Raw genomic sequence first — 13,460 nt, forward strand, 5'->3', positions numbered from 1 at the left:
CCCAGAGAAAACTAGTAGTACATGAAATATACGTGATGTGGTTTAAAACACAAGCTTCAGAATCAGTTAAGACCAGACGTGGCCCAAGGTCTTACGGTTTTAGCATAGTACAGCACAATATGGGCAGCTCTTTTTCCAATGTACAATCAACAATTCATCATCATCCACATCCAGTTCAAATGATTATTAAAGAGTAGCTTTCATCTTCAGTACCACCTCACGAATTATTCTTAGTTTGCAGGATCTGCAAAGAAGCAGAAAAGTTGATACCTTTGCCTTGTCTGTGAGTACAAATGCTGGGACTCTGATTGGTGCAACCATTGAGGCCAGTTAGATGAATACTGTAACACACAGGAGTGATGCATCTAATTCTCAGTTTCCAGATAATAGCAGCCATGCCTCACAGGAGTGGGATCGTTCATCCCCATTGGTTGAGGCCTTCAGTTTTTTGTCCTCAGAGTGGAACAAAACACTGTTCCCATGGACAAGGAATTCCAGGTGAACCCATGGTCTACATTTGGATAGGGATTTTAAGTACCAGATATGCTAGGAAATAGGACTGGCCCATGACCTTCACACTTGGAGAAACTTTGATACTGATAGCACAATTTAAAAACTTCTTAGGTTTAGTCTTTGGTTTTAGTCCCCTTTACCGAATGAAGCAGCCAGAGAGTAATCAGATTTCAATCCTCATGGTGAATTCTCTTCATGGTCTTCCTCCACCCAAGCTACAATTTTTCCTTCCCATCCAGGATGGCATCACCATCATGGAAAAGCTCCTCTTTGACAGTGCCAAACTCAGGATCCAGTGCTTTGAAGTGATACCGATGATTCCCTTCCCAATCAATAGCTGCTTTAAAATCCTTCAATGTCACCTCCCCTGACCTCTTTGGTACATTGACCATGAAGGGCGTAAGCAACCGGTCAGTAAAATAGAGCACTGTAGTGCAGGAGCTGCTGACAGCTGGAGAACTCTGTGAGTGAGGCAAATTCGAATGAGGCAGCCAAGAATCCTGGTATTCACTAACTGCCTGAGTTCTGGGTGACTTGCCCCGAACCTTGCTTTCCTGTTTCTTCTTTGTCTCCACGATGTGCAGATGCTCCATGAGGCTGGAGATGCCCGGCTCCAAGCTGTCGATGGTGTGGTGCTGAGAGTCATGGCCGCTGAAACTTTTGTTAAGGCTTCGCAGGGCATCTGAGACAAGCTACAGGTCACTGGTCCCTCTGTGAATGATGGAAGCCTCTCCGTTTCCTGCCGTTGGAATGAGAAAACCATTGCTTTGAGAGTTGTAACTGTTGTAGTTGGTCACCTCATCTGCCTCTCTTTTCATACAATGAGCCAAAAGGACATCTTTGTGATCTAGCTCCCTCTCTAGATCCACCTGCTGGTAACTGGTATCCAGGAGTTTCCGGAGTGCTTCTTCCAACTTGGCCTGGTGCTGCTGAAGGAGGTGATCCTTCTGCCCCAGCTCTTTTTTATATTCTCCCAAGATCCAGTTCCTCTCATCTAGCTTCCTCTGCAGATCCATTCTGGTTATGCAGCTCATCTTTGTCCATAGCTGCCCTCAGTAGTTCTTGTTCGAGTTGAAGAACAGATGTGTCCTGCTGAGTCAATCTCTGCTGCAAGGGATCCTTGATCCTCTAAATTTCTGACTTCTTGTTTACATTTCAGCAGTTCTTTAGGTCTTGATTTTCCTCCATGCTCTGATCCAGACAACTCTGGATTATAATTAGCTGCTCTTCGGGATTGACTCTGGGTTCACGGAGGGCCAGAGGCCTCTCCTGTTCATCTTCAGGTAAGGATCCATTGAGCAGTGAAGCCTGTAGTTCTGATACCATTTTCTTTGTTTCCTCCATTTCTTTTTCTAAATGTTCTTGTTGTTCCAACAGCTGTTCTTCCCATGAGGTCTCCAGATAGGTTCCAGGGCTCTTTGGCTGCCAGTTTTGGGATAATGGAGAGTCTGTCTCCTCTGTTCTATTCCCTATTACTTCTGAGGAAATAATCACAAAATCTGCCTTCTCTTCCACCTGGGATTTCATGGATTCACTCTTTGCACTGTGGATTGGACTGAGTGAAGTCAGACTGGAGCCGCTAGACTCACATGGGCCCGTTGCTGCCCTTCATACTGCTTGCTGCACCAGTGCTCACACACTCCAGTACAGATTCTCAATCTCTTCATCCATGCTGCTGTTCCTCTGTCTGTATCGGAAGATATCCAGTCCTGACTGTGACATGTCACAGCACACATCAGCCAGAGCAGCAGCTACTCCCTGGACCCCTGTAGTGGCACAGTGTGGTCAGTCATTCTGCAGCAGGGATCTGGAGTCCTGTCCTTGGCTCACTGTCCTGTTAGAACCTGGTTTGAAATGAGCTGCCAAGGCAAGGACCAGCCTCATGATAGATTTTAGGTTTCCTTCCACAATATCTTTAGCTGAAGTCTGATGCATATGAATCTTTCTGGGCCACAAATTATAGCACTTTCTTCACCTTATTCTTCATCTCTTGTTGTTACTGGGACTCAGTTGTACCCCCATAGTTTTTCTCCAACAATTTCTATGAGATATGCCAGGATCACCCCATCCTGGAGATCCTGTCTCAGGTCCTGTACAGGCTTCACTGATGGCCTCCTTTTCAGCCCGGGCCACACAGGCCTGCAGCTGTTGTTCATTGAAGCCCTCCTGCAGGACTTCCAGTAAGTACCTGTGGGTCAGGCAGGCTAGCATTCCTGGATGGGGTCTGCAGTCAGGCAGCAGGGGCCTCCTCCACCCTCAGCACACAAAAAGCTCTTGGCTCAGCTCTTTGGGATCTCTCTGGAGTCCTGCAGGCCACTTACTGGAAACCTAGACCCAAACCAAACTAGTGGCTTACACTGGGCATGCTCACACAGGGACCCATGCTGGAGGGCCGCCGAGCTGTCCTGGTTCCTCTAGGAACAGCTGGGCACACACAGGATAGAGTGGTGCTGGCTGATTGTCCCAGGACCTGCATGTGTTCAGAACAGCCCTGTGGGCAAGTGCGCAGGAGTGTCTTGACAGTGTCCTTTGAAGGACAAAGATTTCTAGGTTTGGTGGACTCAGATTTTCTATTTTTCTTTTGGCTACTTATGCTTTAGGCGCCCTGACAAAGAAACCATTGCTTATTTCAAGATTATAAATATTTATATACCTGTTTCTTTATTAGGGCTTCAGAGTTTTAGTTCTTCAATTAAGGTCCACTATCTATTCTGAGTTAATGTGAAATGGCATAAGGTAGAAATCCAAATCCATTCTTTTTATATCCCATCACCATTTTTAAAAAAGATATTATTTCTCCATTAATTTTCTTGGCAGAAATCAATTGCTCTTAAATATATGGATGTGTTTATACACTCACAATTCTATTTCATTGATCTGGAAATTATTATTATGCTAGTACTACACTATCCTGATTACTATAGTTTGTAGTAAAATTTAAAATCTCAAAGTGCTAAATTTTCTAACTTTGAGTTTTTTTCTTCACACTGTTTTGACTATTCTTGGTTTTTGGCATTTCGATATGGATTTAGTCATTTTTTCCATTTCTGCAAAAAAATTGATGCTTTGATAAAGATTGCATTGAATCTTTAGATTAACTTGAGAAAGTTGTCATCTCTGTTGAGTCTTGTAATTAAAAATGGTATCTTTCCATTCATTTAGAAGCCTTTACAGTTTTCAGTGTCCAAGATATCCACTTCTTTTGTTAAACATATTTCTAAGTATGTTATTCTCTTTTGATGGTGTTATATATAAATCTGTTTCTTAATATTACTTTTGTTGTTTGCTGTTAGTATATAGTAATTTATTTATATGTATTGATCTTGTGTCCTACAACTCTATTTAACTTGCTTATTAGTCCTAGTAGGTTTTAGGATTTTCTATGTACAAATTATGTTATTATCTATAAATAGAGATCATTTTAATTCTTCATTTCTTCTCCGGGTGCCTTTATTTCTTTTTCTTGACTGAATACCCTGACTAGAAACTCAGCACAATATTGAATAGAAGTGTTGAGAATGGACATCTTTGTCTTGAAGTGTTGAGAATGGACATCTTTGTCTTGTTCCTGTAAAACCCTCATTTAAAAACATCTAATTTTCACCTTAATTATGTAAATCATTTTGCTATGAATTTCTATCTGTGTTATATCTTTTTTATTCCTCTATTTCCACATATTTTATTAATATAAATTAGCATTTAAATTCTCACATTGTATCTTGTGCTATTGTATGTAATTACTTTTTCTTTAGTGGGAAAAACAACTCCTTACCTTGAAATAATCTGCCTGGAATAATACCAACTTAATTTCAGTTGTATGCAAACACTTTGTACAATATAGATCCATTCTCTTCCCCTACTTTTGTGCTATTTTTCATACAAATAATATCTTTATGCATAATGAGCACATCAACGTAATTTTATGATTATTATTCTATATCATTGCCTTTTAAGTCAGGTGAGAAAAGAGTTTACACATAAAAACACATTTGTACTACCCTTTACATTTACCTGCATAGTTACTTTTATGGCTATTGTTTAGTTTTTCATGTAGATTCAAGTTACTATGTAGTGTCTGTTTCAGCCTGAAGGATTTCCTTAAGAATTTCTCATAGAACGGTTCTACTAAAGATAAATTCCCTTGAATTTTTATGTCATTCGCTATTTTCCCCCTCCCTTTTTTGTTCATTACTGTGGATTGAATCCATGGCCAGTGCACTTTTACCCCTAGCCCTTTTTTATTTTTTGAGACATAGGTCTTACTAAGTTGTCCAGGCTAGGCTTGAATTGATGATCCTGCTGCATCAGTCTCCCAGAGTGCTAGGATTACATACATGTGCCAACAAACCTGACTTATCCATTATTTTTTGAAGAATATTTTTACTGATATGGAATTCTTGATTAGCTGACTTTTTCTTGCAATGCTTTGCATGTTCTCCCACTGTCTCCTGGCTTCCATTTTTCTAAGTAAAAGTCAGCTGTTAATTTTATTGGTCACCCTTGTATAAATAGGTCATTTTTACTTGTTACTTTTAAGACATTCTTTTGGTGTTTGGCTTTTAGCAGTTTAACTGTGATGTGTCTAAGTTTGGATCTCATGAATCCTAACCAGAATTTGTTGACTATCTTGGATGTGCACATTGTATTTCCCATTGAATATGGGAAGCTTTTTCATTTTAAATTTCACCATCAAATTCAGACACATTTCTTTTTATCTCATTTCCTTTTCTCATTTCTTCTGGGGCTTCTACTCTGCATATATTGGCATACTTGTATCAGGCTTTTGTCTCACAAGCCTTTGAGGCTCTGTTTCTTATTCTTCACATTTTTTAGCTCTTCTTCAGCTAATCTCAATTGATTTGTCTTCAAAGACACTGAGTCTTTTGTTAGTTTAAATAGCTGTTGAGCATTGTTCTTTCTTCCTTTGTGAGGATCAGACCCAGGGCTTCACTCTGCTATGCAGATGAGCTACCACTAAACTACATATCTAGCCCCTATTACTGTATTTTTTATTACAAATTTTCTATTTGCTTTGGTAAAAAATAATTTCTATGTCATTATTGATTTTTCTGTATTTGGTGAGAAATCATTCTGATTCCTCTCTTTAGTTCTTGAGAAATTATTTCCTTTAGTTCTTTTAACCACTTAACATTTTACCCTAGGTGTCATTCAGGCAGCGCATTTGTTCCAGTGTTAGTATATGTGCTGCCAAAGTGAGCATGAGGCAGCACATTTGTTTACATCTTGATTATCTCATGTGTCACTTGGGCAGGTGACGTTTCAACCAGTTGATTCTTGTTTGCACAAGATACACATTTACTTTTGTTTATTTGTTTTATATACACTATTTTTTCATACCTTTTAATTTTAAATGTTGTATTCTTTGTGTGTGTGTGTGTGTGTGTGTATACTGGGGATTGAACTCAGAACCTTGCACTGATGAGGCAAGTGTGGTGCCACTGAGCTAAAACCCTGGCCCTTTTGTATTCATTTCTGTTGCTTTTATTTTTTTATTTATTTATTCATTTATTTTGTACTGGTGATCAAACTTGGGCCCATGTGCTTGGCTTGTGAGGCAGGCAGTGGTACCACTGACCTAAATTCCCCACTGTTGAGTTAATTTTTGATGTTTGTTTCTAGTGGAAGTTCTGGTTGTTTTCTTTCACTAATTTGTGTTTATTTTACTTGTGAAAATAGTCTATAATTTTGTGCTACAATTTATAAAACTCATTGTTACATATAATTTTTATATTTTTCCAGAACTCAGTGATATTCTTTTATAATACAAAATGCATATGTGTGGAACACTGAGGCTGAATAAGAAGAAAGTGCCAAAAGAAAAAATGAAAAAAGAGAAAAAAGCAGATGTTAGCCTGTCAGAGAGAAAAAGGTTGCTTTATAAAATGGAAAGACAAAAAGATATTTCCTTATTATCAACTATTCATAATACAGAAATGATAAAATTGAATGAAGAAACAAAACTTTAAAAATTCCAATAGTGGTCAATGATTACAATAATTCTGTGGGTGGTGTTGACAGAGTTGACCAACATCTAACAAGCTATCCTACAATCAGAGTGAGGAAAAATATTATTATAAAATATTTTTGCACCCTTTGGATCAAACAATATTATTATTTATTCAAAACAAGGGGCTTCAAAGATCATTTACAATTTATATTATGTCTAATAGGTAAAATAATTGAAAAATACAAGATTGTGAAACAAATCAGGTTGTCCATCTTTAACATCTCTCTTACATTTAGTGGGTAGGTATTTTTTGTCCTATATGGCCCATAAAGTAACTACTTAGCTAACTTAGTAGTCAGCTAATGATTGAATAAAAGTTTTCTTATATTCCTTGAACCAACAAGTCTCTCAGCTTTTGGTAAGGGTTTTCATATTCTTGTTGGGTATGCCTTCAATTCTCCAACAGGCAATTTAAGTCATGCCTTAGCTTTCACTTTCTGTTTCCACAGAGCCTTAAGGTCAGTCAGATGTGAGAGACTTGGGCCTTTCCTGGGCATGTGCACCAATCTCTACAGGCATGTTCCCTTCTAAAGTCTTGGGAATATGTTGGGGATTTCAAAGCCATATGATCAACTCATTCTCCAAATTTTCCTTTTATATTTTTTGGTCAGCTTCTTATTAGTACAAACTAACAACTCTGCCTCAGACAGCTGAGATGTTAAACCATTCTCAGTGATTGTTTTCAACAAATGCCCTAGGAAAATGCTTTATAATGTCTGAATCAGATTACATAAAGACAATTTCTGAGGCTGAAGCTAATAGTAAGAACCCAAATAATGACAATAAGTAATCCCAAACAATGACAGTTCTCTGGAGAGATGGCCTTTGGGAACTCCAAAACTGTTCTGCTCTCTCCAAAAATGTGACTGCTAGGCTGTGATTTTCACAGATAATCAGTAGAAAGCTGCTAGATTTTAAGCCCACTGCAGAGCTACTGGGAATAAAATGGTATGAGGCAACTTAAAACACCACCAGACTCACTCTTCTTATGTTAAGTAACCCATTTATCTGGAACATGTGCTTCTCAGTACATTTAGTTCTCAGCATGTTGCCAGCCTTTAGTTAATTTTTATAGTTTAAAAAATGTATTAGTTTCCCCAGTGCCCCAGACCTACATCAGAGCAGACTGCTGAGGACTGCCCAGCCACACAGGTGTTCCTGCAGCATTCCCCATCCCTACCCCCATGCTACTGGGCCTTCTGGTTTGTGCTGGTACCTGGATCCACACTGCAGAGGAACACATGGTCATAAAGGTCATTGTACTGAGCTCCAGAATATAGAACGGAAGTGAAAAACTGCAATAAAGGCACACCAGACCTCCATAGCTGGTAAGTTGGAGGGATCACCACCTTCCATCAGAACCTGAACTGTCTTCAGAGGAAGAGCAGCTGGAACCTGCCATAGAACCTTGCAGAGTTTAAAGCTGCATGAGGTCAGGGAGCTCAACTTAGGTCTTGCAGCCAGAATTTATCCTGAATCTCAGGGGTCTGCTGTTGGCTTGCTGAGATGAATTGACTTAGTTCTGCACATGGCTACCCACATTGTTTATTGTGATAGCAGAGATATACCCTGAAGGAGGCCCTTCAAATATTTTCTGTCTTGTCCTCTTATTTTTAATTTTTAATTTTAGAATTTTATTTTTTCTCACTCTACAAATTTTTCCTTTTCTTTCTTCTTTTCCCATTCAATTTCTTGCTCCCCCATATTATTCTGTTTCTGCTCTAATTTGGATTTCTTCTTTCTTTTTCATTTCTTCTCTCTTTTTCCCTCTCTTGATTGTCATTATTTTCAAAGGAAAGTGAATACAATTTATAGCTTCCCTATTACTGTTAAGTTGTTCTGTTCTTGTCTGTGTTCTTTCACTCTGTCTTTCCCTCTTGTCTTCAACAGTTTCCTACAGACTGCATGATCATCGTGTTCTTTGGCTTCAATTGAAACCTTCTCTTATCCTTCTATTTATTTATTTATTTATTTATTTTCTCCTCCAAACTCCTTCTAAGTCCCCATCCTGAAAGGTAAAGTTGCTATATTGAAGAGTTTATTCACTTGTAAACATATTTTGGGCTGGTCCTCAATTTTATTTAATTCATACAGTTAAAGGTGATAGATTAATAACTTTCACAAATGGTCAATTTCTAAGCCGTGCTTGATGCTATTGTGTTGCTGATCGTATCAATTGGGCTAAAGAGTTGTGATTGATTTAATCAGTTGTCCTTACTGATATTATGAAAATGAAAGTGTCTCTGAGTCATTAGAGATTCAAAACCAAAAGACAGCTGTATCAGTAAGATTGAAGCTCAAACCCAGGAATTAAACCAAGGAAAGTACAACAAAAATAAAAATGAGAAAATGCTTAAGGCACAAATGCAGACTTCCAGCTCACCCATGGCAAATTCCATGGAAACGAGGTGGAAAAGTCTGACAATCAACCACCAGGACACCCTGAACTCACAGCACAGGAAATAACAAAACAGATCAATAAGGTTCTAGAAAAATTCAAAACAGAAATAATTTCTCAAATAACTACAGAGATAGTGAGCATAATGAAAGATGTGATTAGAAACTCTAGAACAGAAACAGACAAAAAAATAGTGAGTTCAGACCATGATAGAAGCCATGAATGCCTAGCATAGGAATGAAATGGAAACCATAAATACCCATCATAGGAAAGAAATGGAATCCATGAAACAGATTCAAATAAATAAACAGGAGATAAAAAAAACTCTATTGAAGGTATACACAGCAGACTGACCCAATCTGAAGACAGAATATCAGATATAGAAGACAAAATGGCAGTCAGTGACCATGAAAAGAGAGCTCTTTTAAAAATAGTAAAGGACCATAAGAAATCAATTCAACAGCTCCTAGATGATGCAAAAAAGAATGATATAAGACTAATAGGAATCCATGTATAAGCAGGAGAAAGTACAAATGACATACAAAAATCTGTTCACATAATTAATGACAGAAAACTTCCTAAACAGAGCAAAAGAACTTGACAACAGATAAGTGAGGCATATAGGAATCCAACTCACCATGATCAAAAAAAAAAAAAAAATTAAAAAAAAAAAAAAACTACATACACACACACACACACACACACACACATGCACACCTATATTTATAGCGGCACAGTTTGTAATAGCTAAAACCTGGAAACAGCTCATTTGCCCACCAGTTGGAAACTGGATAAAGAAGATGTGGTTTTTCTATAAAATGGAATACTATTCAGCCATAAGAATGAGAAATTAGAGTCATTCATAGGAAAATGGATATATATTGAGGATATACTCTTAAGTGAAAAAAATAAGTCACACATATATAAATACCAAATAGTTTCTCTGGGGTGAAAAACTATAAGGGTACATAAGATCCTAGTGACTGAATTGACAGTGTGAAATAGGAAGAAAAGGGCTAAAGGTATAGGGGAAGTGGAAGGGTAGGGAAAAGGTAATAAGGGAAAAGAAAATAAACCATGAGAAAATGAAAAAATGGAAATAAAGTATTTGTAAATAGGTGTCGGGGCCCAGTCATGGCCCACTGGAGTTTGACATTTGGAAAATAACTTCTTCCTGTATAATTAAGGCATCAACATTTGCTACTCTTCAAGGAAACTGTCTGTTAAGCTGGTTTTGACTCTTTCACCCTGATATAACAGGAAGCTCGTTAGCTGAAGATCTGATGTTATCAGTAAGAGTCAGGAAATCCGGTCTTTGAAAAACAATGACTTGGTGTTTTTGGTTGTTGTGTGCCCTTAAAAGCTTCCTGTTGCTGTGAACCTATAAAAGGAGCTCTTTTTGTGAAATAAATCAGACTTCTCTTCGTCTCCGCTCAGGTTTGAGTGTTCTTTCCTTTCTCAATCCTCACTCCCCGACTCAGGCATGTTCGTGTTGTGACGGCTGGACCGCCACAAGTGGCGCCCGAACAGGGACCTGAAGAACAGGTACTTGAAGAACAGGGACCTGAGTATCGAGGGATTCAGTGAAGGACACCGCTGGATAAAGAATAAAAGGAGATCTCATCAAAAAGAAAGAAGAGGACCTTCAAAAGGAAGGCAAAAGAGGAGCGGTGAGTTTTCTTGTAAATATTAAAAATGGGAGCAGGCAAGAGTTGCATGCTTTTTGTATATATGCTTAAAGATTTATTGTGTGTTGGTGGTGCTAGAGTAGGGCACCAGCAATTGTGTAATTTATTAGAATTTGTAGAAATAGTTCGTCCTTGGTTTCCTTTTCTTTGCTTCAGTGTCTTTCTTTTCCTGTTAATGTCTGAATTGGTAATTTGTGATCCGGATCATTTTGGAGGCAGGGAGGGAGGTCCAGGCAGACGTGCTAGTGGACTCCCCGCAGCAGGGGCCGGAGAGGTCCTTTGCCCTTCTGGTAGGAACTTTGTCTCTTTGTTTATGGGGAGGGAGGTTGATTTTTTTCCCCTCCTCAAGACCCTCTGGTCGAGAGTGTTCTTCTGGTACTGGTTTCGGAAGAGGAGATTAAGGAGATTCCCCGACAGAGTCCCTGGTTCTTCTTTCGGTTTGGTTTTCATAAGTCTTTGTCTTACATTGTTTGGCCTCTTTTGCTCCAGCCTAGGAGTTGCTCAAACTTCTGCTCTGCGACAGTCAGCTGTTAGTGAAAACTAGTTTTGGTAACACTTCTTGTGCAAATGATTAAACTGTGATTATAGGTTTAACTTGCTCTTTTAGATTAATACTGTTCTATTGGCAGCCAGTCAAATTTTAAGATGTAATAATCTAAAAGCAGAAAAAGGACATTTTAAGCTGAAGTTTGTTATGGAAGGTTCATAATAAATGAGATAAAAAAATATTAGGAAAGCTATAAGTAAGAGTTGTACTTTTAACATGAAAGGTTTTTGAATGTTCATCTTGTCTTTACCTAAGTATGTAGAGAATGTTTATGGAAAGTATTTATGCTTGCTTGTTGGTTTTAAGTCTGTTATAAAAAGTTTTAGAGTCAAGAAGAGCTTTCATTCCTTTAACCCTAATTCTACAAGGGATCTGTTAATTTTGATCTGCAAAAGTTTTGACTAGTAGTAACTAAAGATTTTATAATTCAATTGGCCAAAACCACCTGAATAGACAGCAAGGAGAACTTAATGCAACTTATGAGATGCTAGCAGGAGAGGGACCTTATGGCAATCTATTGGAGCCAATAGGCCAGAGATAAAACTGTTAATTCAAGGAAAATCTTTTACTGGGTTATTAGATACTGGTGCTGATGTCTCCGTTATAACTGCTGACCAGTGGCCTTCTACATGGCCTTTGCAGGAGACTGTCTCTCAATTACAAGGCATTGGTCAAAGTAGAAATCCTAAACAAAGTACTGATATATTAAATTGGAGTGATTTAGAAGGACATTGTGGGACTTTTCAACCATATGTTATTCCTGGCCTCCCGGTTAATCTATGGGGAAGGGATGTCATGCAACAAATGGGAGTTTATTTATATAGCCCTAATCAAAAGGTCTCTAACCAAATGTTTGATCAAGGATTTTTGCCTAATGTTGGTTTAGGAAAGGAAGGTCAAGGAATTCAATTTCCTGTGACTCCGTCAGCTCATCCTCCTAAACAAGGCCTGGGATATTTTCCCTAGGGGTCATTGACATGCCTGCACCCCATGCAGATCCAATAGTCTGGAAAGATGAAAAACCTGTTTGGGTTGACCAATGGCCCTTAACTAGTGAGAAATTAACAGCTGCCCAACAGTTAGTGCAGGAACAATTAGATAAAGGCCACATTGAACCGTCTGTCTCTCCTTGGAATTCACCAATTTTTGTTATAAAGAAAAAGTCTGGTAAATGGAGATTATTGCAAGATTTAAGAAGGATTAATGAAACTATGGAAATCATGGGAGCATTACAACCTGGTCTTCCCCTTGCCTCTGCAATACCTAGAAATACTTTTAAAATAGTTATTGATTTAAAGGATTGTTTTTATACTATACCTCTAGCCCCTACAGATTGTAAACGATTTGCTTTTAGTGTCCCTTCTATTAATTTCCAGGAACCTATGCAAAGGTACCAATGGAGAGTTTTGCCTCAAGGTATGGCAAATAGCCCTACCCTATGTCAAAAGTTTGTAGCGCAGGCTCTTTCCTGTATTAGACAAAGGTATCCTTCTGTTTATATGATACATTATATGGATGACATTCTCTTAGCAAATGAAGATGAATCATTATTGCTTACTGTATTTGTTTATTTACAAAAGGTTTTAAATGATTATGGGTTAGTTATTGCTCCTGAAAAAATTCAACAGGAGTCTCCTTTTTCATATTTGGGATATCAGCTATATCCTCGAAAAATATTTACCCAAAAGTTACAGATTCGAAAAGATAATTTGAAAACTTTGAATGATTTTCAAAAATTATTGGGAGATATAAATTGGATACGTCCCTATTTAAAATTAACTACCGGAGAATTAAAACCTTTATTTGATATCTTGCAAGGGGATCCTGATCCTTCCTCCCTCAGGACCCTCACATATGAAGGACGATTGGCTCTTCAAAAGGTGGAAATAGCCATTTCTAATCAACAGATATTTTATTTTGATTATCAAAAACCCTTAGAAGCTTTTATTTTTCTAACCAAACATTCCCCTACAGCTGTTTTGTGGCAAAATGGACCTTTATTGTGGTTACATTTATCTGTTTCACCTGCCAAAAATTTACAACCTTATTATGAAGCTGTTGCCCAACTTGTTCAATCAATCCGATGTAATGCTCGGAAATATTTTGGTTTAGAACCTTCCATTATTGTAATTCCATTTACAGGAAAACAATTAGATTGGCTGTTTCAGAATTGTGATTCCTGGGCTATTGCATTTGCATATTTTTCAGGCCAAATTAAATTTCATTATCCACCTAATAAATTGTTACAATTTGCAAATCTTCAATCCTTCATTTTTCCAAAAATTA

General features: G+C 38.0%; 1 pseudogene; it reads right to left on the bottom strand.

The window, feature by feature from the left end:
- Positions 1-690: 690 nt before the first annotated feature.
- LOC104870077 lies at positions 691-2,724 on the bottom strand (annotated as a pseudogene).
- Between the last annotated feature and the right edge of the window lie 10,736 nt (positions 2,725-13,460).

The sequence above is a fragment of the Fukomys damarensis genome, unplaced genomic scaffold (genome assembly GCF_012274545.1).
Source record: "Fukomys damarensis isolate Sample0158 unplaced genomic scaffold, DMR_v1.0_HiC HiC_scaffold_30, whole genome shotgun sequence".
Taxonomy (NCBI): Eukaryota; Metazoa; Chordata; class Mammalia; order Rodentia; family Bathyergidae; genus Fukomys; species Fukomys damarensis.